Raw genomic sequence first — 27,729 nt, forward strand, 5'->3', positions numbered from 1 at the left:
TAGGAGGCTTAATGTTTCTGTATTTTGGGGGGGGAGGGGTACTGTGGATCGAACTTGGGTCCTTCCGCTTGCGAGTCAGGCAGCACAACCACTGAGCTAAATCCCTGGCCCAGTGTTTCTGTTTTAATATTTAGATCTTTAATCCATTTTGATTTTAGTTTAGTGCATGGTGAGAGATATAGGTCTAGCTTTAATCTTTGGCAAGTTGAAACCCAGTTTTTCCAGCACCATTTATTAAAGAGGCTATCTTTCCTCCAGTGAGGATGGTTGGCTCCTGTGTTGAAGATGAGGTGGCTGAGTGTGTCTGGAGTTGTTTCTGCATCTTTTAATATGTTCCACTGGTCCTTGGGTCTGTTTCTTTGCCAGTACCATGCTGTTTTTATCACAGTAGCTTTGTAGTATAGTTTCACATTGGAGGTTGTGATACCCCCTGCCATGTCTCTGTTGCCTAGAATTGCTTTTGCTATTCTAGGTCTCTTCTGGTTCCAAATGAATTTTTGGATTGTTTTCTCTAGTTCTGTGAAATATGCTGTTGGAATTTCAATTGGGATTGCATTGAATCTATATAGCAGTTTTGGAGTATGGCCATTTTTTCTATGTTAGTTCTTCCCACCCAGGAACAAGGGATGTCTTTCCATTTTCTGATATCCTCTTCCATCTCTTTTTCCAGAGTGCTATAGTTTTTAGAGTAGAGGTCTTTGATTTCTTTCATTAGACTGATTCCTAGGTATTTCATTTTTTTGGATGGATACTATTGTGAAGGGAGTTGTTTCTCCAATTCCTCTCTCAGTGAATCTGTTGTTTGTGTACAGGAAAACTATTGGTTTTTCAGTGTTGATCTTGTATCCAGCTGCTCTATTGAATTTGGTTATTAAGTCTGGAAGATTTTGGTGGAGTTCTGGGGTGTTCTATATGGAGTATCTTGTCATTTGCAAATAATAATTTAACAATACATTATTATTATTATTATTATTATCACCATTATTTTGTTACCAGGGATCAAACTCAGGACCTTGTGCTTTCAAGCCAGGTGGGGCATCATTGAGCTAAATCCCCGGCATAAAAATACATTTTTAAGAAATTAAATATTCACAGTATTTTTCAATCGCACTTCATACTTCAGTGCAAGCCACCAACATTTCTTACCTGTATTACTGGAGTAACCACTGAAATGAGCTCACATTCTTGTCATATGTTATCTCTTCCACACAGCAGCTGGAGTGATCCTGATACTGCATTAATCAAATCATGCCATTCCTCTGCTCAAAAACCTCTCAATGAGGCCACACCTCGGGATGAAATCTCAAACTGCCTTCATAGTCCTATGTGATTCCATTCCTCTCTTCTACCTTTCCAAGCTCTTGTCCTATCATGCTCCCAGCATGCTCCACTCTCTGCCTTCCTGTTCCCTGAGAATCCCAAGGAAGCTTCCTTGTCAGAGCCTTTGCATTTTTAAAACCCTTTGCCTGGAATGCTCTGGGACCCAGATGCTAGCAAGTCCTGCTCTCTCATTTTCTTCAGCCCTCTCCCCAGTTGCTCCCCAGTCAGAGAGGACTTTCTTGGCTCCATAGCAGAAAGAGCACACATACATACAAGCTTATTCCTGTGAGTCACACCCTGCCTCTTTATCCTGCCTTGGTTTTCTTCTTATCAGTTCTTACCAGCTGACATACTTCTTTGGTTATTGTCTACCTCCTCCCGGTGGAAAGTGAGGTTCTTTCCATTTATTAATAAATCATGTTTAAAAGAAAAATAAAAGATAGATGGTTGGAAACAGGGGGATAGACTTTGTGGTGATGGTTAAGGGACTTAGGGATGGGAAGAGACCAGAGGGCTTGGAGAGGAAGGGGGAGTAAAAACGATCAAATGAGATGTGTCTATGTACCAGCTCTGCAAGATGAATGGAATTATTTTAATAAACAAACAAAAAATTTGTTAAAATCTGTGTTTCTCTGAGACTTCTGCAGATGAATTCTCTGGCTTGCTTAGGAGCCTTCCACTAGACCACTTATAGCTGCAGTCACAGCGACGTTTCAGGGTACTTCCCCACCCTCTTGAATCTCCTTCCCTTATAGAATCTCCAGCGATGGATTTGGCCATCAGACTTTCCTAGCCAAAGCTTTCTGGTGGTCAAAGTCCTTATAGTCCCTCGCTGTTTCTCTTGTCAGGTTTTTGTCACTTCAACTTCTCAAACCATTCCCTATGAGTCAGAATTAGGGCCACAGTCACAGTCCCTCTAAGTTGTTTCCTCTAGGTCTGGGAGACTGTCTTCACTACTTCACTATTGCTCTAGCCAGGTGATCTATGGCATCCACATAAAATACCTACTCTCACTTTCAATGATTTCCAAGTACTTCCAGAAGAATACATGGGCTGGGTGTGGTTGCACATGCCTGTAATTCCAGCTTGCTGCTGGAAGGCTGAGCCAAGAGGGTCACAGATGTGCCCTCCATCTGGGACACTTAAGGACTTAGTGAGATCATGTATCAAAATAAAAAAATAATAAGAAGGCTGTGAATGTAGCTCAGGCAGAAGGCCTTGGCCCAGTACACAAAAAAATAAAAAATAATTTTAAAAAACTACATGCACACAGTATAAAATCAAGCAATTTAAAAGCAAATTCAGGTATTTGGTATCTATCAGGGCCGGGGCGCGGAGCGAGCAGGTGGTTATGGCGGGGCAGCTGGGCCGCCAGCCTGGTGCCCCGGGCTGTCTACCACTGCTGCCAATGCCTTTGTCGATGGTCCTCTCCTGTCTGCCCGTGCTTTGCCTGTCAGACTTTCGGGCGTCGGTGCCTCCGCACTCCAGGCATGGCTGAAGTTCAAGCTACCTGGCGTGAAGGAAGTAGGCCGAGACTTTGCTGTCCTGGAGGACCACACCCTGGCTCGCAATCTGCAGGAACAAGAGATTGAGCATCATTTGGCATCAAACATTCAGAGGAACTGTTTGGTCCAGCATGATCTCCAGGTGGCTCAACAGCTCCAGTAAGAATATCTGAAAAAGCCCACGCTCAGCTCCAGAGGCGCTACAAAGACCTGGAAGAACAAGACTGTGAAATTGCTCAGGAAATTCAGGAGAAGCTGGCTATTGAGGCTGAGAGACAGCGTATTCCGGAGAAGAAAGATGAGGACATAGCTCGCCTTTTATAAGAAGGCGAGTTGCAAGAAGAAAAAAAGCGAAAGAAACATGTTCCAGAATTCTCTGGAGTCAATGTTTATGGAGAGAATTATTATGAAGATGGAGGAACAAAACCTAGGGTGACGAAAGAAGCTGTGTGCGCTCTCTCACGAGTGACCCACAGAGATCAGGAGTGGTATGATGCTAAAATTGCCAGAAAACTGCAAGAAGAAGAAATTTGGGCTACCCAGGAGGGCATGAGAGTGGCCCAAGTAGCCCAGGATGAGGAAATTGCTCGACTTCTAATGGCTGAAGAAAAGAAAGCTTACAAGAAAGCCAAACAGAAGGAGAAGACATCCTCAGACAAAAAGCATGAGCCCGAATGGAAGTCAAAAACTGCTAAACCAGCACACTCCAAATCACAAGAAAGTGATGAGGCTCACCGTTGGAAGACCAACAGACCAGGATGGCCGCCACTATCTGTCATGACAGAAGCTGAGGATCTGGATGGCACTCACTTTACAAACCATCATAGTTCTACACATCTTTATTCAAAATCAGAGTCCTCTCATAAAGGTTTCCATTACAAGCAGTAACAACTTGGGAATCTGCCTTGAAACGGATTCATTGTAGCAGATATTACGGGATGATACAGACTGCATTCCACATTGTTTTCCTCCTGTGTTTGCAATCCTGGGATTTATTTTCCAGTGTTTTTCTCACTATAAATAATTTCAATTCATTTCACGTTCTGGCTATTCCGATCATGTGGGCAGTATAAGAGATCGCAGCTTCCGAATATCAGCCATCTTTGTGCTGCATTACTTCTTGGAATAGCCAAGAGCTCTACAGAGTGCCGTTTTGTTAGCTGTGGAGTATGGGCATCTAGGAACTAGGTTTAGTTAGCAGTTAAATTCTATGGAGATGAGTAATCAAAGTAAAATACAACATTTGGCTACAACACAGTAAAAGAATAGAAGAAATAGTGCTTTTGGTGCACTGGTGTATATTACATTATTTTGAAGGACAGAAACTTTGTTTTTTATTCTTTTCAGGAAAAGACAAAAGTTACAACCAATAAGTATTTTAAAAAGAGACATCTGGAGCAGTTGAAATAGTTGTTCTCAATACGTGGACTGCAGTGGTTGCACATCCTTGTAAGTCCTCAGGAAAATTGGCCTAGATACCAACCATTCTTAACACTTACTGTGCGATTGCTTTGTCAGTAGCCGGGCTTTCTGAAGACCCTGGTCAATGGACCATGTATTAGTAGTCATTGGAAAAACTTCTAACTAAAAATGACAAACTTTTAATCTCATTTTGTATTTACATGTACAGCCAAGAAACTATGATTGTATAAGTGAAGATGCTGTTGATTTCTCTAGCTATAGATAAAAGTTTTCCTCTTGCTTAAAACCCATTCAAGCATTTGTTGGCAACCTTCTTGTTGAATTACACAAAGTGGTTCTTTATCTGAGTATTTGTTTCTGCACATTTGTTAGTGGGTGTTATGTTCCTTTAGCCCTGCTTCAAGAAATTCAGAATGATTTCCAGCTGCTAACTCATGGAATTGCTTATTTGCCCATACTCTTTAGTTAACACAAATGGCAATTGACAGTGAGGATATATATTGTATATTCCTTCAGTTTTATTTGCTATTCTTTTTCCTTGTACAAATCTGACATTTTTGGCATTTCAATACAGTGTTTAGGAAAGAAATATACAAGTGACTAGAGAAAAAGATGTTAGTTCTCCACCCTCTCACTGGAGCTGCCTTCTTTTTGCCTTATCTGTCCAGACTGTCTTTAAAGATGGGCAGTATTCAGGAGTCTGTTTAGAACAGAGTCTCACAGTGCATTTGGATCTCTCATTTTGAGAATTCCTTGAGTTTTATAAACTTGAGTAAAAGACACCTGAGAGTTAAATTCTGGGCAAGTCAAAACAAAACTTTAAGGAAAACCTTTTGGAAAAATGGAAGAAAGGAAAAATAGCAGGACTTCGCACAGTTACGATTAAATGAATGTGACAGTCTTCATTTAAAGAAGAGGAGACAAATGAAAGTCCAGCTGTATGCCAGTTACAGGTAGTTTAATATCTATAAGCCTGTTGACTTAGAGTAATGCTATATTTTTCTTTATCTGCCCTGTGATTTTCTTCATTTTTAAAATTTTTAAATACTAATTTTAAAAAAATACAGTTGTCTTTATTTTATATCAATTTAGGCAAATGGGCAACATCATTTGTTATATTTTTATTTTATAAATGTTTATTTTTCTATCTCATGCAGTGATCGCTTTACTTTCAAAATTCTGAGTTTTCTATTTTTCATGTACATCATTCAATAATATTTATTATTGTAAAATGTCAACTTGACATACTTCAGTCAAAAAAAGTCAGACCACTTAACACTTAACCAGAGTACTGGTGTCTCAGCTGTCATAGCGAGTGACCAAAGGTAGTGTTGCTCTTGTGATAGCCAATTCAACATCAGTAGTGAGAATTTGTTACTTTTTTTAGGTTTTTAAAAGATAAGAATTTTTAAATATTTTATCTTTTTTTTTTTTGGAAAAGCACACTTTTTTTTAGAGCATCAGTAATTATTTACATGTGAACAGGAGATAGAAATTAATTCCCCCAGTTATATTTTCATTCTTTTTCATTCAGATAATGTAAATTTTATCTTTGAGAAGATAGGAATATTAACAACTGTATTTTAATGAACTGCCAGACACTCTTCACTGGGTTCTTTGCTTTTTACTTTGTGATTTTTATATAAATGTGGAAACATTTATTTTGTTTCTGTTCCTGCTTTCGGAACACATGCAATTTAAATCTTAGGTCCATACTGTATCATACTTTAATGTTGTCATATAAACGAATAGTTTGGGCCTTGGGAAAAAAAAAAGCAAATTCAGTGAAAAGTGAGTACTCTCCAGAGGCAACCATGTCTCCCAGTGCCTCAGCAACCCTTTAAAAAACAACGGAGGTGGTGGCTGATCCACAGCAGTGTTCTAAAAGAACCTCAAACAACTAAGAAATGCAAAGAATTTTTAAAAATTCTAAAATAAAATAATATCATTCAGAGATAACCATATTAATATTTTAATGTATCCCTCCATCTAGATTGTCTACTGTGTGTGTATGTACATGTATGCATATGTGTGTGTGTGTGTGTGTGTGTATTCATCAGCCTATAAATGAAACGTCCCTATTCCATTTCCTGCCTTTTAAAATAATAGAATACCGTGGCTGCTCTTTGGGTTGACACTTGTGGATCGCAGTGAATCTCAGAGTTATGTCCAGCATGGCTTCGCCTCTTCTCCTAGCAGACATGCTCCCTTTAGACAAGGTAGCCCCTTTGGGCTCCAGTCCTTCTGTCTCCACCACTACATTACAGGGAGTACTGCAGTCCCTCATGGACTGCCCTGCATTAGACTTTCAGCTCACTTGCATGTCTCATGGGTCAATTCATAGAAATTCCAGGCTGGAGGTGGTGTTTCTGATCACTTTCCAATTGCTATTCTTATGGCAGTATTCTTTGTCATTAGGGCCTTTAAAGACACCTTAATGGTGGAAAAATTCTACATAGATCTCACGGAATGACATTCTATGAGATGTTCCTAGGCATCGGTAATTTTTAACACATTTTTGTTGAGCACCTAGCATCTGACAAGCACTGTCTTAGTGATAAACAAGTCAGCAGACAAATATCCTTGTCCCTGTGTAATTTATTTTCTAGTAGGAGGGGACAAACAGTGACCAATAAAATAACACCAGATGGTGATAATTGTAAAGAAGAAAACCAAAGTGGTGTAAGGAGCAGGGCGACCAGCAGAGGTGTGTATACCCAGTTTCTCTGACAATAAGACCAGGTCTTATATTTAATTTTACTCCAAAAGATACTATAGGGCTTATTTTCAGGGGATGTCTTATTTTCTCACATACAACAATGTACATTTATTCATGTACAACTATCTACATTTATTCATTTACCCATGTACAGAAATCTACCTTTATTCATGCACAAAAATCTACATTTATTCATGTACAAAAATCTACATTTATTCAAATACAGTCATGTCATCTTCTGAAAAATCATCACAACTCTCCAAACCCCAAATTATGGCCTGAATTTCTTGCAGCTCCATTTCCTGTAGAACCATTGACCCTAATCTCTCATGTCCAGCAACAGAGCTCTCCTATCTTTTATTATTAATTTTATTGGTACAATTTAAATATACACAATGATCACATTCATCAAAGGGAATTTGTAGCTGTATGTGATGTATCTTGATTCCTCTTTTTCTCCCAATCCCCTTCCCTCCCTTCAACCTCCCCTCCCCCTTTATTTACAAAAGCTTTGTTTCCATTTTTTCCCTTCTTTTTTCATTTTTCCCTTTCTCCCCCCATTCACAGTTTCCCATTTCTTTTGAACAGTTGCTTCCTATTTCATATAATCTATTACACATTTTTGTCCTTATTTACCCTTTCAGATTCTCACACTAGAGAGACAATGTGATATTCACACATATCCGGTTTATTTCACTCAAGAGTACAGTCTCAAGTTGCATGCATTTAGCTATAAATGTGTGGCTTGGCCTCAAAAAGACCAAATATGGTCTTACATCTTCATCTTACTAAATAATGCCTAGAACACACTAGACAGTAAGTTATCTGGACACGGAGACACCCCATGCTTGTCCACGGTCATATATCCATGATATATCATGGTGCTTACAACATGACATACATACACTCGTTGACTCTGGATAATGTGGTTGTTGTACTTTATTCTGTGTGGGTTTACTCATAGCGAGACTTTTATTATTACTTCTGACTTTTATTATTAGTTCAATTTGAGAGGGATATTGATAAAGTCAAGAGAGTGACCAAGATGGGGAAGGGAAAAAAAGCCATTTTTGTGATATTAGGGAATAAACCCAAGGCCTTCACACTTAGCTACGTCCCAAGCCTTTTTTATATTTTTAAAATATTTTGACATAAGGTGTTAGGAGCAATGCTACATAATTCTAGGGAAAAATCATTTGGTTAGCCTAGTTCTCCTGCCTACAGCCCAGCTATGGAATTCCGAGACATAATTCCATTTTGGCCTCCGGTCACAACTGAGACCTCAATGATCCGGTGATGCTGTGATTCTCCAGGACAGGAAACATCCTGGGAGCTGAAAACATCCTGGGAGGAACAAAACATCCACTCAGTTCCTCATTAGTCTTGGACCTTTACCATCTTGTTTAAGCGGATGTACTGAACTCTCTGCAAGCCATTTGTTACCTTTGTTTCTCCTGATGTACTGAGTAAATGGTGCAGTAAGCTGGGGGCTTTCGTCTTTGCCGCCCAGAGCAGTGATCAGACCTAAAGCTCAGCTTCTTCTCAGTCTCATTTTTCTACCTTTCCTGTAATTCGCCTTGTGCTGCCGTGGCTCACAGGAGACCAGGACTCACTGCAGAGGTTCTGGTAACGTCCCCTTCCCCTGTTCCCTACAATAAGGTCTTTGCTAAGTTGCCCAGGCTGGGCTGGAATTTGCCATTCTTCTGCTTCAGCCTCCCAAGTGCTGGGATTACAGGTGTGTACCACCACACTTAGGTAAAAAACCATCTTCTATTGATTTATTTGACAAATGTTTAACTGAGCACCACACTATATTAGACAAGACAGACATAGTTCCTGCCCTTGTGATGCTTAATTTAGCTAGAGACACAAACAAATCCATACATAATCATCTTTCGCAGAGTGATGTGGAGTACGAAAAAAATAAATATCCGGGAAAGAGGTAGTGCTGGAAATAGAAGGAGTTCATTTAAATACAGTGGTCAGGAAAGGCCTCTTTGAGGAGTTATATTTGAACAAAATCAACTAAAAAAATAAACCTTGCTACTAAATGAAGGTAGAGCATTTCTAGCAGTGGGCACAGAAAGTAGGTAGTAATATGCCCTGCGTGTTTGAAGAACACAGGGAAGCCAGGTGGCTGAAACAGAGAGAAAGAGATTAGGTTAGAAAAGTGGCTGAGTTTCCTTATGAGAAAAGTCGCAAAAGCTTGCAGTGGTTAATTTGACTACCAGGAGTGGGGAAGAGAGTAGGGTGGAGCTATAGAAAGAGGAGGAAGGGAATCACCTTGCAATATTTACAGGTCTGGGATATGCAATAGCAATTCATTTGTTCTTTGAGATACCACCAGATTTTCAATGATTTAGTGGGTTGAATCTCCTGAAAAAAAATTAATGAAAAGATCCTTCTAACTTTCAGAGCTATTTTAAGATGGACTGGGCACTCATATAACAGTGATCTCCCTGTCACTGGAGAGACTCAAACTCAAGAGAGGACACCTCTGCACTTGATGGGAGCTTGGGGGAGGTGAGGGGGTGAACCTGGAAGGGATGTTCAAATTCAGTGAGAGGAATGATTACACCAGGTGACTTTGAAAGTCTGATATTTTAGTAAGCTAAACTTGGGCCGTAAAACAACTCTTCCTTGATACTAGTTCTGGTCCAGGTAAATACTTGCTTGTTGGTGGATCCAAGATTACACAAACGCTCAGGCTGAATGTAATAGTCAAGACAGTGAATCAAAATGCCAGAAGCTGTGTACAAGTCTTTTCATGCAATAATATATAAGTGAAAAGGGCCTGGGGGCACCAGGACTCTAAAGTTAATACTTACACTGTACTTGGCTGAGAAATGTCCCCAAGCCCACATTACTAGTGATCCTGAGAATAAGATACTCCCGAAACCCCATGACTTTTTGTCTAACACCTGAACCACCACTTAGGAGAAATTAAACTGAACTAAATTTCCATTAACCCATAATGTTAAACAGCTTGGGCTGGCTACTCTGCTGCTCAACAATTACTATGTTATTCATGGAAAAGGAAAATGGAAGCAGGGACAGTTAAGCAAAGCTAGCCATGGCCACTCTGGATTCTGCAATGGCCATTCCCAGCCCAGCCACAGGGACATTTCTAGCCATCCCATCTCAGAGGACCTTGATGACAGAATTGCAATAATCTGGACTATTTGCTTCTGTTTCAAAATATGCCCTCCTCATGGTTCAAAAGCTCATTATTCTTCAATGCTGAGCCTACAGGGGCAGCCCAATCATGAGGTCATTCTGAAAGAATTCTGAATGAAAAAAAAATACATCTGCCTCTGTCTAAATTGTTAGAACAGGTCGACAGAGTGGGTCTGAATATACCAAATAACTGTGCAGCCCTCTGCTTCCTTCTGGATTGACATCAAAGATGGCTTTTTAAGAAAACTACGGAACTATTGAGGAAATTTTAAAGTCTAGACTTGAACAAATGAGATAAATGTGTTAGAGGTCCACGGTGAAATTGAAATCAGCAAATAGAGACTTCCAACCGTGAAGGGCCAGGGAATGAAAGGAGGGTCATTTTCACATTAGGTTGAGAAAAGCAGAATTCAGTAATTAAAATTGTTTTCTGTTCCCCTCCACCCAAAAAGAAATTAATAGCAAAATATATATTTAAATTTTTTCTTCATATAGATTAGTAAATACTTGTCTGCTAGTACAGTTGATTCCAAGGTTACTTAATGAATATGGAACATTTATCTCCTTCTTTTAAATATGTATAAGAGTAAATGAAAAAGAAAATGACACAGAAAATGATTTGAGCAAGTAATTCATAGAAGAGGAGATGCAGATAACTGATACACACATGATAAAATGCTCCACTTTAATATAGCTACCATACTGCCTAACAGGAAAAAAACAATTAAAGAATGATAATATCCAATTCCTTTCAAAATATCATCCAAAAAACTGAAATACCTAGGAATCAACATAACAAAAGAAATCAAAGACCTCTTCTCTGAAAACTATAGCACTCTGAAGAGACTGAAGATGATATAAGAAAATGGAAAGACATCCCCTACTCCTGGGTAGGAAGGATCAATACAGTGAAAATGCCATACCACCAAAACTTCTATACAGATTCAATGCAATCCCAATTGAAATCCAGCAGCATACTTCACGGACCTTGAGAAAAAAATCCAAAAATTCATTTGGAACAACAAGAGACCCAGAATAGCAAAAGCAATTCTAGGTAACAGAGACATGGCAGGGGGTATCACAACCCCCAACTTGAAACTATACTACAAAGCTACTGTGATAAAAACAGCATGGTACTGGCAAACAAATAGGCCAGAGGACCAGTGGAACAGATTAGAAGATGCAGAAACAACTCCAGACACACTCAGCCACCTCATCTTTGACAAAGGAGCCAAACACCCTCACTGGAGGAAAGACAGCCTCTTTAATAGATGGTGCTGGAAAATTGGGTTTCAACTTGCCAAAGATTAAAGCTAGATCTATATCTCTCCCCATGCACTAAACTAAAATCGAAATGGATTAAAGATCTAAATATTAAAACAGAAACACTGAACCAGCCAGAACACAGGTTAGGTAGAACTCTTGAAGACATTAGTGTAGGAAAAGATTTTATGAACAAAACCTCAGTTGCCCGTGAACTAGCACAAACAATCAACAACTGGGATTGCTTCTTATTACAAAGCTTCTGCACAGCAAGACAAACCACCAGCAGTGTGAAGAGACAACCCATAATGTGGGAAAAAGTTTTCACCTGCTTTTCTTCAGACAAAGGTCTACTATCTAGAATCTATAAAGAACTTACAAAAACCAGACCTCTCAAATTTAAAGACCCAATCCAAAAATGGGCTTCTGAAATGAACAGACATTTCTCACACAAAGAAGTAGAAATAGCAAATAAACATATGAAAAAATGTTTAACATCATTGGTCATTCGAGAGATGCAAATGAAAATAACACTGAGATTCCACCTCACCCCAGAAAGAATGGCTGCTATCATGAAATCAACCAATAACAAATTCTGGCAGTGCTGTGGGGAAAGAGGAACCCTGCTCCACTGCTGGTGGGAGTGTAGACTGGTGCAACCACTGTGGAAATCAGTATGGAGATACCTCAAAGACCTAGGTCTGGAAGTCCCATTTGACCCCACTATTCCCCTGCTGGGTATCTTCCCCAAAGAATTAAAAGAATCATGCTACAGTGTTGTATGTGCACCCATGTCCATAGCAGCACAATTTGTAATAGCTAAAACTTGGAAGCAAACCAATTGCCTGTCAACTGCAGACTGGATAAAGAAAATGTGGTTTTTTAATAAAATGGAGTATTACTCAGTCATAAAAAATGAGAAATTAGAGACCTTTATAGCTAAATGGATGCACATTGAGGTGGTACTCTTAAGTGAAATAAATAGGACACACATGTATAAATACCAAATAGTTTCTCTGGTGTGAGAAACTGAAAGTGTAAAGAAGGACTAAAACGTATAATAGAGAATGTGAAATAGGAAGAAAAGGGGCAAAGGGGAAGGGGCAGTGGGAGGGGTAGTGGAAACGAAAGAAGGGAATGGAATTAATATGAGAAAAAAATGGAAACATAGTCTTTGTAGATAGTGAGGGGTTGAAGAGAGGGCAGGGGAATGGGGAAAAAATAAGAACCAAGAGAGATTATGTAAAGGTGCAAATTTCCAATGATGAATGTCATTATATTGTATACCTAAAATGTACCAATAAAATTAATTTTAAAAAAGATTGATAAATCACAGTGGTTGAAGCTCTAGGGAAATTGGCATTCTTATATATTAATAAAGTGGTACAACTTCTGTGGAAGGGAAATTGGAAATATCTGTTGATATAAATGTATACATCCTTTGACAATTGCTTCTAGTTATATGTCATATAACTATACTAATATAAGTATGTATTATGTATATATATGATCAAAATCATTGAAGCATTATATGTTAATGATGAGAAATTTGAGACGAAGTTCTATTCACTTGTAAAGAAATGGTTAAAATATAATCTGGAACATTAAAGTTTCAATTAAAAATAATAGATCTATATCACTGATATACAAGAATGTCCATGATACTTTGGCTTATTGCTAAGTGAATAGAACAAGTTATTTAACAATATTAATTGTATGACACCATTTCTTTTTCAGATATATGCACATACACATATATCTATGTGTATTTGTATAAAAAGGACTAGATGGATTCTCATTAAACTGATACAAGTAATTATTCCTGAAGAGTCGAAATACAGAGACCAAATAAGAAAGAAACTTTTATTTTAAAACATTTATATGCCAGTAGTAATCATAACAGCTAATATTTATTGTGCACTTAGTATATATCAGAATTTTTATAAATGTTTTATAAGTATTAGTTCATTTAATTTCCATAAGAACTCTAGAAGTCAGCATCATTATAATCTATATTTTATACGTATATTATATGCCCTGCCAGAGAACCTAGGCAACCAACTCACCCATGTCCAATGCTCTTACTATTCAGTCTGGCTCCCGAGACTGGATTATTATGGATTATTATTATTTTTTACAATTCACATGTCCTTTCTTTGCACACTTTGATTTCCTGCAATTCCTATGCCCAGAAGTAACCAGGATATTTTGACAACTTTTCTTTTAGTGTTTTTGTATATACAAAACTAATTTAAATCAGAGGGTATGGACAGTCCCTGAGATGGTTTTCTCTTTAAAAGGGAAAATGAGTTACTCAAATGGAGACTCATGACTCTGGTAACTAGTACAGTCTTACTTATTTTACACTTATCCTCTTCCTTCAAGCAATAGATCCTAGTCCTCTATTGAAAGGGTAATACATGAGACACATACTGAACCAAACAAACCAAGTAACCTATCCACCTGACTGTGGTGATTGGTTCAGAGATGTCCATGTGGCCCAAGTCCAACCCATGTCATCCTCGAAGTCTTCCTGTTTGAGCAGTGGAAGAAGATCTGCCTTTCCTCTCTGGCCTGCCATGCAAACATAAGATGCAAAGTTGCCAAGCTCTGTGACACCTTGAGAAGCCTAAGAGATCAAACATGTCTAGTCCCCAGTTCCTGACACTGAGGCCCACAGAGTTACACTGGTTCCTTCATTTCCTCATGATGCTGAAAGTTACCCAAGTCCCTCTCTTGTTTCCAGTGCTGGGGATGGAACCCAAGGCCTCGCACACATTGGCAAGTGCTCTACCAACTGAGCTAAATCTCCAGGCCTCGACTCTCTTTTTAACATACTCATTTTTGAAAATCAACCTAAGCTGAATTTCTGTCATTTACAACCAAAAAGTCTGGGCTAATGCAACTTCTAAATTAAAAATCATTAAAAAGTAATAATATACCAAATAAAAAGGCTGTAAATATTCTAGAGTTGAGCAGAAGAGAACAGATGAAATCCACGTTGCACTATAGGATGTTCATCTATTATGAAAGAGAATAAGGACACTCACATCACACTGGTAAAGAAAAATCCCCAATCACTATTAAGTGAAAATGACATAGTGGAAAACAGTGTATATAATATGTCACCATTTGTTTAATAAACATATGTTCAGCCCTTTCTTACACAACAGTAACATACTTTATATATACATTCATATTTTCTCGCATTTTCATGCAGAATCAGAGTCTCCAGGGGGGAGATAAGTGGCACTACAGGTGAGCATTCCACTATTATGTGGATTCCTCATATCACTTTGTATTTTTTTAATTCCTTTATTGATACATTTTAGGTATACAATACGTTTACATTTATCATTGGGTGCTTGTACCTGTACATGATGTATCTTAGTTCTTATTTTTCCCCCATTACCTGTGCGCCCTTTATCACTTTGTATTTTGAACCATGTAGAAGTTCTATCTATTCAAAACCATAATAATAACACACATATCTACATTTTATTAGGGAGAAGGGTTCTGTTTGGAATGAGCTAGGGAATATAATTCTTCCCTTGTTCTTTGCCCTTAGACACACTCTAGTGTGATCTACCTATAGTATTTGCTATTTTTTCTATTTTTCTTTTACAGCTGAACGTGTTATCACCTGAGAATGTCCAGACAGCTGGAGGTCTCACCTAGTTAGTCTCTGCTGAGAAATGTTTGAATAAACCAGAAAGTGAATTAAGTATATTTCTAACGTGTGATTGGAATTAGAGTGAATAAGGTATTTAGATAAAATTTGAATTCCATTAATCCAGTTATTAAAAGAATACAAATTTAGATCTTTGTTTACCATACTTGAATATAAAAAGACTACAATACAATAACTTTCTACATTGAACTAATCATCTCAAAATAAGGTTGATATCAGTTAAGTCAAAGTCATCTGGGGCTGGGGATTTAGCTCAGTGGCTCTGCTGCCTGCCTCTCAAGCGCAAGAACCCAAGTTCAATCCCCAGTACCAAAAAGAGTCATCTGTCATTTCAATGTAACTCTTTTAGTTTTTTTTTATTATTCAACATTTCAATTCCATGGACAAATCTTATATATTTTAGAGTTCCCCAGATTCAAATTTTACAGGTAGTTTTTGCTTGTATGTGTCCTGCTGGGAGTAGAACCCAGGGCCTTACACATGTTAAGCAAATACTCGACTACTGAGCTACACCCCTAATCCACAAATTTTGCAGTACTCTCACTCACGTGGATCTTTGAATTTATGTACATTAAGGGTTCTTAACGTAAAGTCCACAGGTGGAATTCAGAGGGCAGATCAGCTTGAAGAGAGAAGAAATGATATCTTTATTTCCATTAACCTCTGATTGAAATGTATTGAGAGGGGGGTCCCTAGGCCTTACTGCTAAGAGAGAGACACAAAGAAGCTAAGAAACTCAGCATCCTCTTGCTGGATAACAAGTCAGTACAATTGCAGTGGCTAAAACAAGACGCATGTATTTTCTGTTTCTGTGGGCCTCACATTTTCCAGTGTAGCTAAGTCTCATGGTCAGGGCCTCACAAGTAGAGATCAAGGTGCTGGTTGCAGATGTGGTCTCAGCTCAAGCTTGGGAATCTTTTTCAAGCACATATGGTTACTGGAGACCCCTGCTTTTAGGTTCCAGTATCCTGACCAGTATACGACACGGGCTTGAAAAAAAAAATACACTAAGAGAGAGAAAGCGGGGTGCCAGGACGACCAATGCTGGTGAAATCAACAAAGGCACTGGCTAGTCCCAGGAACTGACTTTTATTGGCAATCAATTGGGGTAAAGGCAAACTACATGCAATATCTATGGAAATTAATGTAAACAAGGCTCATAAATGACAATACAAGGTATTCTCAAATTAGGAACACAATAGACAAAACATATTATTGTAATTAGAACACTGACCTTCTAGTAAGAAGGTTTTAGTTGTGGGAACAGAATTTCAGTGCAAGTTACCCTGACTTCAGCATGTAGGCTTCTGCCAGACACGCTTCATAAAACAAGACAATTGTGGGGTTAACTCTTCACAGCTTGCTTTGGGCATAATCAATATTACAGTCCCCTGCATGTGGTAGTCCTGGCAGCTTCCTTCTTTTTTTTTAAAGTTTATTGATTGGTACATTATAGGTATACAATATAGTTACACTAATCCTTGGGATCTTGTACCTTTATATGATGCATCTTGGTTCTTATTTTTTCCCCATTCCCCGGCCCTCCCTTCACCCCCTCCACCCTTCCCTATTTACAAAGACTTTGTTTCCATTTTTTTCCTTTTCTCATATTTTTCTCTTCCCTTCTTTGCTTTCCCCTATCCCTCCCATTTCCTCTATTCTTTAGACCTTTTCTTCATATTTCACAATATCAATTATACATTTTGATCCTTATTTACACTTTTAGTTTTTCACACCAGAGAAACTATTCGGTATTTACACATGTGTGTCCCATTTATTTCACTTAAGAGTATGGTCTCAATGTGCATCCACTTAGCTATAAATGTTTCTAGTTTCTCGTTCTTTATGGCTGAGTAGTATTCCATTTTATTAAAAAACCACATCATCTTTATCCAGTCTCCAGTTGATGGGCAATTGGGCTGTTTCCAAGTTTTAGCTATTACAAACTGTGCCGTTATAAACAGGGGTGAGCATATATCACTGTGGTATGATTCTTTTCATTCTTCGGGGAAGATACCCAGTAGAGAAATAGCTGGGTCAAATGGGAGTTCCAATCCTAGTTGTTTGAGGTATCTCCATATTGATTTCCACAGTGGTTGCACCAGTCTGCACTTCCACCAATAATGAAGAAGGGTTCCTTTCTCCCCACAACCCCACCAGAATTTGTTATTGGTTGATTTCTTGATAGCAGCCATTCTTTCTGGAGTGAGGTGGAATCTCAGTGTTGTTTTCATTTGCATCTCTCCAATGACCAGTGATGTTAAACATTTTTCATATGTTTATTTGCTATTTTGACTCTTTGTCTGAGAAATGTCTGTTCATTTCAGATGCCCAGTTTTGGATTGGGTCTTTAAATTTGGGAGGTCTGATTTTATGTTCTTTATAGATTCTAGATAGTAGAGCTTTTTCTGAGGAACAGCAGGTGAAAAATTTTTCCCAAATTGTGGGTTGCCTCTTCACACCGTTGGTGGCTTCTCTTGTAGTGTAAAGCTTTTTAATAAGATGAGATCCCAGTTGTTGATTCTTTGTGCTAGTTCCTGTGCTACTGAGGATTTGTTCATAAAGTCTTTTCCTATGCCAATGTCTCTGAGAGTTTTACCTAACTTATCTTCCAGCTGGTTCAGCATTTCTGTTTTAATATTTAGATCTTTAATCTACTGGGATTTTAGTTTAGTTCATGGTGAAAGATAGGGCTCTAGTTTTAATCTTTGGCAAGTTGAAATCCACTTTTTCCAACACCATTTATTAAAGAGACTATCTTTCCTCCAGTGAGGATGGTTGACTCCTTTGTCAAAGATGAGGTAGCTAAGTATGTGTGGAGTTGTTTCTGCAGCTTCTAACCTACTCCACTGATCCTCAGGTCTGTTTCTTTGCCAGTACCATGCTGTTTTTATCACAGTGGCACTGTAGTATAGTTTCAAGTTGGGAATTGTGATACCCCTCCCATGACCCTGTTGCCTAGAATTGCTTTTGCTAGTCTAGGTCTCTTCTGGTTCCAGAAGAATTTTTGGATTGTTTTCTCTAATTCTGTGAAATATACCGTTGGGATTTCAATCGGGGTTGCATTGAAACTGTATCGCAGTTTTGGCGGTATGGCTATTTTCACCATATTGGTTCTTCCTATCCAGGAACAAGGGATGTCTTTCCATTTTCTTATATCCTCTTCAATCTCTTATTTCAGTGTGTTGTAGTTCTCAATGTAGAGGTCTTTTGCTTCCTTCATTAGGTTGATTCCTAGATATTACATTTTTGGGATGCTATTGTGAAAGGGATTGTTTCCCTAATTTCTCTCTCTGTGAGTCTGTTATTTGTGAATGAGAAGGCTATTGATTTTTGAGTGTTGACTTTGTATCCAGCTACTATACTGAATCTGTCAATTAAGTTTAGAAATCTTTTGGTGGAGATTTTTGGGTCTTCTATGTAGAGTATCATATCTTCAGCAAATAATGACAGTTTAACTTCTTCTTTTCCTATCTTCATTCCTTTTATTTCTTTCTCTTGTCTAATTGCTATGGCTAATGTTTCCAGAACTATATTGAACAGGAGTGGTCATAGTGGACATTCTTGTCTTGTTCCTGATTTTAGCATGAAGGTTATCAGTTCTTGACCACTTAGTACGATGTTGGCTGTTGGTTTTTCATAGAGAGCCTTTATCAAGTTAAGATAAAGACCATCTATTCCAATTTTCTCCAGGGTTTTTATCATGAATGGGTGTTGAATTTTGTTCAATGCTTTTTCTGCATCTATTGAGATGATCATATGGTTTTTGTCCTTGACTCTGTTAATATAGTGTATTACATTTATTGATTTACATATGTTGAACCATCCTTGCATCCCTGGGAAAAATCAGACTTGGTCATGGTGTATGATCTTCTTGATGACTCTCTGTATTTTGTTTGCCAGTATCTTGTTGAGGATTTTTGCATCTATGTTCATTAGGGAAATTGGCCTGTAGTTCTCTTTTTTGTTTGGGTCTTTTCCTGGTTTTGGAATCAAAGTAACACTTGCTTCCAGGAAGGAATTTGGAAGTATTGCTTCCCTTTCGATTTCATTGAAAAGTTTAAAGAGTAGTGGTGATAGTTTTTCTCTAAATGTCTTGAAGAATTCAGCAGTGAAGATATCAGGAACTGGACTTTTCTTTGTTGGTAAATTTTTAATTACGTTTTCAATTTCACTGATTGCAATTGGGGTGTTTAGAATTTTTATATCTTCTTCGTTCAACTTTTGTAATTCATATGTATTTGAAATCTATCCATTTCTTCTGTGTTTTCCATTTTTTAGAGTACAGGTTCGCGAAGTAGGTATTGATGGCCCTCTTGATTTCTGCTGGATCTGTTGTGACTTCACTTTTTTCATTCCTAGTTGCATAGATTTGAGCCTCGTCTTTCCTTTTTTTTGATAAGGTTGGCTAAGGGTTTATTGATTTTATTTATTCTTTCGTAAAACCAACTCTTTGATTCATTGATTTTTTGTATTGTTCTCTTCGTCTCCATTGCATTGATTTCCCCTTTGATCTTTATAATTTCCTCCCTTGTATGAGGTTTGGGTTTGTCTTGCCCTTGTTTTTCTAGGAGCTTAAGATTCAGCATTAGGTTGTTTCTTTGAGCTAGCTCTGTTTTCCTAGTGTGGGCATTCATTGCTGTGAATTTCCCTCATAGAACTGCTTTCATTGTGTCCAACAGATTTCTGTATGTTGTATTGGCATTAGCATTTAATTGTAAAAACTGTCTAATTTCTTCTTTAATTTCCTCTGTGACCCATTGATTGTTCAGGAGAGTGTTATTCAATTTCCATGTGTTTGTGAAGTTCTTGCAGTTTCTTACACTATTGATCTCCAGTTTATTTGCATTATGGTCTGATAATATACATGGGATAACTTCAGTTCCTTTGCATTTACTTAAACATGTTCTATGCACTAGTATGTGGTCTATTTTGGAGAATGACCTGTGTGCAGCCATAAAGAATGTATATTCTGATTTTGTGGGGTGGAACACTCTGTAGACGTCTATTAAGTCCATTTGTCCAAAAGCTTGGTTCAGTTCTATTATTTCACTATTGATTTTTTTTGGTCTAGATGATCTATTTGTGACAGTGGGGTATTGAGGTCCCCCACTACAATTATATTACTGTTTATTTTGTTTTTCATGTCCATTAATATTTGTTTTGTTTAGTTGGGGGCATTAGTATTTGGTGCATATATATTTATGATTGTCATCTCTTCCTCTTGGATTGTTCCCTTTACAAGGATGTAGTGACCTTCTTTGTCTCTCTTAATTAATTTTGGTTTGAAATTTACTTTGTCTGCAAATAAGATAGCTATCCCTGATTTTTTCTGGGTTCCTGTCGCATGGAGAACTGATTTCCATCCTTTTACTTTCAGTTTATGAGTTTCTTTTTGAACTAGGTGCATTTCTTGTATACAGCATATTGTTGAATTTTGCTTCTCAATCCATTCGGCCAGTCTGTTTCTTTTCATTAGTGGATTGAGGCCATTAACATTGATGGTTATAACTGATATGTATTGACTTATCATTGTCATGTTATTTTTCTGTTGTTGACTCTTTTCTATTTTTCCTCTTCTCCCTTTAATGTCTTGCCTTACCTGATGGATTTGTTCTGTTGGCCTTCATGGAGCTGTGACCTTCATTGTCTTTTTCTAGGATTTTTTTTAGAATTGTTTGGAGTGCTGGTTTGGTATCCATGAAGTTTTTTGGGTGTTCTTTGTCTTGGAAGTATCTTATTTCCCCATCAATTTTGAAAGACAGTTTTGCAGGATACATCAGTCTAGGTTAGAGGTTGTTTTCTTTTAGGGCTTGAAATACCTCACCGCAGACTCTCCTTGACTTGAAGGTTTGTGTTGAAAAGTCTGGTGTGATTCTGATGGGCTTTCCTTTGCATGTCATTTGTTTCTTTTCTCTAACTGCTTATAGTATTTTGTTATTCTGTTGGGTTTCTGCAATCTTGATTATTATATGTCTAGGTGTAGATTTTTTTTTATCATCACTAGTTGGAGTCCTATATGCCTCACTTATCTGTATATCAAATTCTTTTGCTCTGTTTGGGAAGTTTTCTGTCATTAATCCTGTGAACAGTTTTTTTGTCATTTGTCATTTTCTCCTGCTTTTTTGTGGACTCCTCTCAGTCTTATATTATTCTTCTTTGCATGATCTGGGAGCTGTTGGATTGATTTCTCATGGTCCCTTACTATTTTTAAGAGATCTCTATTTTCATTGTCCCTGACTGCCATCCTGTCTTGTATATCTGACATCCTATCTTCAGATTGGCTCAGTCTGCTCTGTATACTTTCAATAGAGTTTTTAATCTCCTGGATATCTGTTTGAATCTGTTTCATGGATTCCATTTCTTTCCTATGTTGGGCATTCATGGCTTCCATCATGATCCTGAACTCATCTGTTTTTTTTTTTAATCTGTTTCTGTTCTCGAATCTCTAATCATGTCTTTCATTCCATTCACCATCTCTGTAGTTATCTGAGAATTATTTCTGTTTTGAATTTTTCTAGAGCCTCATTCATCTGTTTTGTTACGTACTGTGCTATCAGTTCAGGGTGTCCAGGTGGTTGATTATCAGACTTTTCCACCTTGTTTCCCCCAGAATTTGCTTTTGGTGAGTTGGAAGTCTGGGATTGTGCCTTGCTTAGATGTCTTCTCATTTCTATTTTTGTTGTTGGTATTGTCCTTGATTAAATTCCTGGGTTGATACTTTAAAGTTGTTTATTGTAAGTATCTTTGTTGATGTATTTAGAACCCTTATGGAATGATTGCTTCTCAGAGGTGTCTTCCAGATATAGCTGGTCTTTAAGTTTTGAGTCTCTAATGACTCTGGGGCAATCTCCTTTCCATTATACTAGGAAGGATAACTGATTAGATCAATCACAACAGCGTAGTACAAGTGTTACAATTAGCAACAACAAGAGTATCAAGCAGAGTTTAGAAAATGACAATTTGTGGTAATTATTAAGCTATCACCATTAACCATGTGAATTAAATCAAAGTCAAGGACCAGCCCAAAATATGTCTATAGTGAAAAAACTCTTAAATATAGCAACTTTACCTTTCAGATTGGGATTTAGAAGGAGTTGAGGAGGGAGGGATAGTGGTAGAAAGATAGGGCAAGGTTAGAAGTGAGGCCAGAGGACACAGGAAGATCATGCAAACTCCAGGGAACTGTTGAAGACAAGAGGAAAAGACAGAATGAAAGAACAAAGACAAGAACAGAACAACCTAACAGCAATAGGGAAGCTAGAAACTGTAACAAAATATGAGAAGAACAATGTGGGAGAGCAAGAGAGCAAGAGTGAGAGGAAGAGAGAAAGAAAAGGAAAACAAAGGAAAAAGAAGAAAGAAAAAAATTGAAAAGATTCAAGAAAAAATGAAAAATAAAAATTAAAAATAAGAGAAAAAAATAATTTTGAAAATATAAAAATGAAGGGCCTCCTTCAGGGTATGTCTCCGCTGTCACAATAGACAATGTGGGCTGCAGTGTGCAGATCAAAATAAATTAGTCTCAGCAAGCCAGTAGCAGACCCTTGAGATTCAGGCAGATTTCTGGCTGCAAGGCCCAACATGAGCTCCCTGACCAGGTCTCGCATGGTTTAACTCTGCAAGGCTCTACTTCAGGTTCCAGCTGCCCTTCCCCTGAAGATAGTCCAGTTTCTGATTGGAAGCAGTGATCCCTCCAACTTACCAACTACCATGGTCTGGTGTGCCTTTATTGCAGAGATTCTCTTCCCTTTTTCAGTGGGCTTCAATTTTTGTCAAGAAGCCTGAGAGAGGCCCGCTTTCTGTTGTTCACTTCTGCTGTATCTTCTGGAGCTCAGGACAATGGCCTTTATGAGCCCCTGTGCCTCTGTGGTGTGGAGCCAGGTACAGGCCCAGTCCAGAGGCCAAGGGGAGGGGGTGTGTTTTGCAGGCACCCACCCGGCTCAGCTCCTCACTGGACCACTCCTGGCTGTGAGGTGAGGGTCCAGCTTTCTTCTTTAGCACAGCAGGAGAATTAGTTCTTTTGTCTCTGACCTCTAGATCATTTTCAATATTTATTTTTATTTTGGGGGGGATACTTCTGTGGCCAGGCAGAACATCATAGCAAAAGCGTGTGGTGGATGAAAGCTGCTCACCTCATGGAAGCCATGAAGCAGAGATTAAGGGAAAGAGCAAGAGAGAAAGGGGAAAGGGTCAAGGTACAGTTTCCAAGGTCCCACCCCTATGACTCACCACCTTTAGGCCCCACCTCTTCAGTTTCCATTACTTCCCAATAATGCCATCAAAATTATGGTCTCTTGAGTGGATTAATTCACCAGTGAAGTGAGAACCCCCATCATCCAATCAACTTTCAGAAGCTACCACCTCTGAACACATGACACTTTGATGGAATATTTTAGATTTAAACCATAACACTTAAGGATGTTGAATATGTTTTTCATATGTTTGTTGGGCATTTGTGTATCTTCTCTTGAGAAATGTTTGCTTAGGTAGTTTGCCCATTTTTAATCAAACAGTTCATTTATTTGCTGAAATGAAAGTCTCCAGGGCTAGGGATATAGCTTAGTGTTAAAGTGCCTTGTTAGCATGCACAAGGCCATAGATTTGATTTCCCAGCACTGCAAAAGAAGAAAAGAAAAAAATGGCCTGGAAATGTAACTCAGCATAGAATCCATGATGTGCAAGGCCCTGAGTTCAATCCCAAGCATCACAAAAGAAGGCGTCAAATAGGAAAAGAAGAGGTAAAACTCTTTCTTTCCAAATGACATATTATATACAGAACATCTTAAAGTGTCTACAAAACAAAGCAAAAAGCAAACACAAAACCCTATTAGAGCTAATGAACAAATTTAGTGAAATTTCAGCATAGGTGAACAGCACACAAAATTGTATTTTTATACAATATAATGAGCAACTCCAAAAGGAAATTAATAAAACCATTCAGCTTATAAAATCACAATGTTAGAGTGGCTATTATGAAAAAGAGGAAGCTAAATGCTGGCAAGGATGTGGTAAAAGGAAGCCATCATACACCATTGTTAGAGATATAAATTAGTACAGCCATTATGGAAAACAGTAGGGAGGGTCCTCATTAAACTAAAAATAGAACTCCCGAGTGATCTAGCAATCATCTTCCTGGTTATATATCCAAAGGAATGAAATCAATGTGTCAAAGAGACATTTGTACTCCCATGTTTACTGCATCACTTACAATAACCAAGACATTGAACCAACCTAAGTATTTACTGATGAATGAATGGGTAAAGAAAATATTGCATATATACACAATGGAATACTATTCAGCCTTAAAAAGGAAATCCTGTCATTTGCAGCAATATGAATGAACCTGGAAGACATTAAGCCAAATGAAATAAGCCAGTCACAAAAAGACAAATACTGCTTGATCTCACTTGTATATGAAAAGTCAAAATCACAGGAGCAGAGATCAGAATTATGATTATCCAGGGCTGGGGAATGGTGTGGGGATTTGTCAAATGGTATGAAGTTTCCGTTAGAATAAATTCATTTTGGAGATTTACTCTACAGCAAAGTGACTGTAATTAATAATAATGTATACTTGAAAATTTCTGAGAGTGTAGATCTTAAATGTTCTTACAACAGAAAGTATGTGATGTGATGGGTATGTTAACATGATTTAGCTATTTCATAAAGTATACATATATGAAAACATCATGTTATACACCATAAATATATACAATTTTTATTTGCAAGTATACTTTAATTTGTAAAAAGTACCCAAAACAATTGAACTTATAATAGCATCAAAAAATTATTTTGAAATAAGTTTAACCAAGGAGATACTGAACCTGTACAAAACAGTCTGAGAGAAACTGAAGAGGATCTAAATAAATTGAAAGATAATTTTCATGATTTGAAATCAAATATTGTTAGGATGACAAATCTCCATATATATATATATATATATAGTTGATCTATATATTTATTATATAATAAACACAATACCTTTGAAAATCTCAGGTGTGTTTTTTTTCAGAAATAGAAAAAGGTATGAGCCGGGGATTTAGCTCAGTGTTTCTGCCGCCTGCCTCACAAGCACAAGGTCCTGAGTTCTATCCCCAGTACAAAAAAAAAGGAAATAAAAAATTTACAAAACTTAAATAGTAAAACAAAGCACCCAGAAGAGCAAAAGCAATATTGAAAAAGAAAGCAAATTTGTTAGACTCACTTTCCAATTTCAAAATTGCAAAGTTACATTAATCAAGATAGCATGACCTAGATATATACTTCTCAAAAAAACAAAAAACAAAAAACAAATGGCCAATAAATACATGAAAAATGCTCAGTAGCACTAGCTATCAGGGAAATGCAAATCAAAATTCCCATGAGGTATCAGCTTACCCTAGTTACAATGGTTACTATAAAAAAATAAAAATAGCAAATGCTTGTGAGGATGTGGGAAAAAAAGGACTCATATACTATTGGAAGGAATGTAAATTACTACAGCCATTACGGAAATCAGTATGGAGTTTTCTCAAAAACTAAAAATAGATCTACCATATGTTACACTGTTGGGTGTATATCTGAATGAAATGAAATCAGCGTATCAAAGTGATACATGCATATATCCATGTCTACTGAGGCACTAATCACAAGAGCTAAGATATGGAATCAGTCCATGTTCCCATCAACAGATGAATGGATAAAGTAAATGTGATATATATATATATATATATTCAATGAAATATTAATCAGACATAAAGAAGAACAAAATTTGGTCATTTGCAAGAAAATGGAAGGACCTGGAGATCATAATATTGAGCTTAAAATAAGACAGACTCGGAAAGACAAATATCATGTGTTCTCCCTAATATGTGGAAGCTAAAAGCAGTCAACCTGAAAATAGAATAGTGATTATTAGAGATCAGGAAGGGTGAGTGGATGGAAAAGGGTGGGTGGATTTGATCAATGTATATTATATGCATGTACAGTTAATATATGTTAATTTGAAAATGAATTCAATAGAATTATGAAATAAGCCCTAACTTTTATAATCAATCGGATTTTTACAAGAGCATCAAGATAATTCAAGGAGAAAAATGTATTGTCTTTTTCAGAAATACTCTGGACACCTGGATATCTACATTCAATAGAACGAAATTGGACTCCTTTATACCATATATAAAAATCAACTCAAAATAAATTAAATGTAAATGCTAAACCGCTAAAACTCTTAGAAAAACATAGGTCTAAATCTCTGTGATCTTGGATTAGGCAATGGGTTCATAGACATGATACCAAATACAAAAAATAATTATAAAAATTAAACTGGACTTTTTCAAAATTAAAACTTTGTGATTCAAATGACACTATCAAGAAAGTGAAAAGACAACCCACAATATGGGAGATAGTACTTGGAAATCATGTATTTAACAAGAAGTCTGTATCCTGAATCTATAAGGAACTCTTACAATCCAACAATAGAAAGACAAACAACCCGGGTTAATAAATTAAGCATTTGAATGTACACTTATGCAAAGACATACAAATGGCCAATAAACAAAGGAAAAGTTTATAACACCATTAGTCATTAGGGAAATGCAGAGCCAAAACAACAACAAAATACTACTTCACATGCATCAGGGTGACTTTTAAAAAAAATAAAACAGTTAATAACGTGTAGGCAAGGATGAGAGAAGTTGGAACTTTCTTCCATCATGGGAAGCAATTTTGGCATTTCCACAAAAGTTTAAGCATACAATTATCATGTGACCCCACAATCTCCACTCCTAGGTATAGGACCAAGCGAAATAAAAACATATGTCCACACAAAAATGTGTACACGAACAGTCATAGCAACATTGTTCATAATAATCAAAAGGCAGAAACTGATGAATGGATGAACAAATGACTGAATAAATAACTGATGAATTGATAAACAAAAAGGAGTTATATCCATACACTAGAATACTATTTAGTCAAGTAAGCCAGATGCAAAAGACAAATACGGTATAATTCCACTTATATGAAGTAACTAGAATGGCAAGATTCATAGAGCTAGAAAGTAGAATAGGTTTAAAAAAAGCAGAGACTTGGAAGGGAGATGAATGGAGAATTACAGTTTAATGGGTACAGAGTTTCAGTTTGCATGATGAAAAATTCTGGAGATAAATTTTGTGGTAGTGTGTTTGACAACAGTGGTAATATACTTACTGCCTCTAACTACTTAAAAATGATTAAAATGATAAACTTTGTTACATACATTTTACCATAATAAAAAGAATAAAGTATTGACACATGCCACAGCACAAATTAAACTTCAATGTATGCTAAGTGAAAGGCATCACTCACAAAAGCTATATATCATATCATATCATATCATATCATATCATTTTATAAGCCATATCCAGAATAGGCACAGTTACAGTAGCAAAACGTAGATTAGTGGTTGCCCAGGGCTGGGAGAGAGTGAGAGGATGAGGATTTCTTGCTAATGAGTACAAGATTTCTTTGGGGGATCACAATAACATTTATAATCTGATTATTTTTGCATTTCCACCAGCAGTGAATGAGAGTTCTTGTTACACAACAGCACAGGATGTTGTCAGTGCTTTGGACTTGAGCCATTCTAATATGTGCATTGTGCTGTCTCA

At 37.4% G+C, this 27,729-nt stretch overlaps 1 pseudogene; it reads left to right on the plus strand.

The window, feature by feature from the left end:
• LOC101710159 (coiled-coil domain-containing protein 50 pseudogene) overlaps positions 1–3,767 on the plus strand; it is a 106,410-nt pseudogene extending 102,643 nt beyond the window's left edge.
• Positions 3,768–27,729: the final 23,962 nt, after the last annotated feature.

The sequence above is a fragment of the Heterocephalus glaber genome, unplaced genomic scaffold (assembly GCF_053883595.1).
Source record: "Heterocephalus glaber isolate CG9 unplaced genomic scaffold, H.glaber_assembly_v1.0 deba00001764, whole genome shotgun sequence".
Taxonomy (NCBI): domain Eukaryota; kingdom Metazoa; phylum Chordata; class Mammalia; order Rodentia; family Bathyergidae; genus Heterocephalus; species Heterocephalus glaber.